Genomic DNA, 1,169 nt, shown 5'->3' with positions numbered 1-1,169 from the left:
AGAGACTGCATCCGAGTGCGACAGCAGCAACCCCGCAGCAGAAGTTTTGATGGTCAATGGACCACGCAATCCTCCTGGCTTCAGCCGTGAAGACGGAGGCGATGGGGGCGGCGATCCGTCGCGTGTTCACGAAGAATACTGCCCCGAACCCCTCTCTTCACAGCGGAGGGAAGAACTTCCCCTCCGGGACATGGATGCGCTTCACACTCCTATCGTTGGAGAAACCCCTGAGGCCCAGGCCTTGGAGGAGGCGCGCCTGGCCAACTTGGCTGAGCGCACTCGACTGGAGAACCTCCAGTGCGCACTCGACGAGCGTGCTCGGCAACGTATCCCCGAGTCTAGTCGACGCCAACTTTTTCCGCCTCCGACTCAGGTATACCGAACTCCGATCCAGAATCTCACAGCTGTGGCCCGAATAGCGGAGTCAATTCAACCTTCCCAGTCAGAAGCTGGTCGAGGTTTTGTGCAGATCCGGGCTTTGCTCCGAGCAGCGGGAGAGCAGAATACAGCGGTATCTCAGTCGCAAAATAGGATCCATAGCAGATCCATGGTTGCAGACACAGTCCAGCCAGCTCACAGCCCGAGATCGCCCCCGAGACGTGAGGGATGTGGTGTTGGGGAACGTAGTAATTTCAAAAAATTTCCTACACACACGCAAGATCATGGTGATGCATAGCAACGAGAGGGGAGAGTGTTGTCTACGTACCCTCGTAGACCGGAAGCGGAAGCATTTAGCACAACGCGGTTGATGTAGTCGTACGTCTTCACGGCCCGACTGATCAAGCACCGAAACTACGGCACCTCCGAGTTCTAGCACATGTTCAGCTCGATGACGATCCCCGGACTCCGATCCAGCAAAGTGTCGGGGAAGAGTTCCGTCAGCACGACGGCGTGGTGACGATCTTGATGTTCTACCGTCGCAGGGCTTCGCCTAAGCACCGCTACAATATTATCGAGGAGTATGGTGGAAGGGGGCACCGCACACGGCTAAGAAAATGATCACGAGGATCAACTTGTGTGTCTAGGGGTGCCCCCTGCCCCCGTATATAAAGGAGCAAGGGGAGGAGGCCGGCCGGCCCTATGGCGCGCCAAGGAGGAGGAGTCCTCCTCCTAGTAGGAGTAGGACTCCCCTCTTTCCTACTCCTACTAGGAGGGGGAAAGGAAGGGGG

The sequence above is a fragment of the Triticum urartu genome, chromosome 1 (assembly GCF_003073215.2).
Source record: "Triticum urartu cultivar G1812 chromosome 1, Tu2.1, whole genome shotgun sequence".
Taxonomy (NCBI): Eukaryota; Viridiplantae; Streptophyta; class Magnoliopsida; order Poales; family Poaceae; genus Triticum; species Triticum urartu.
Note: the sequence above shows the minus strand (reverse complement) of the source record.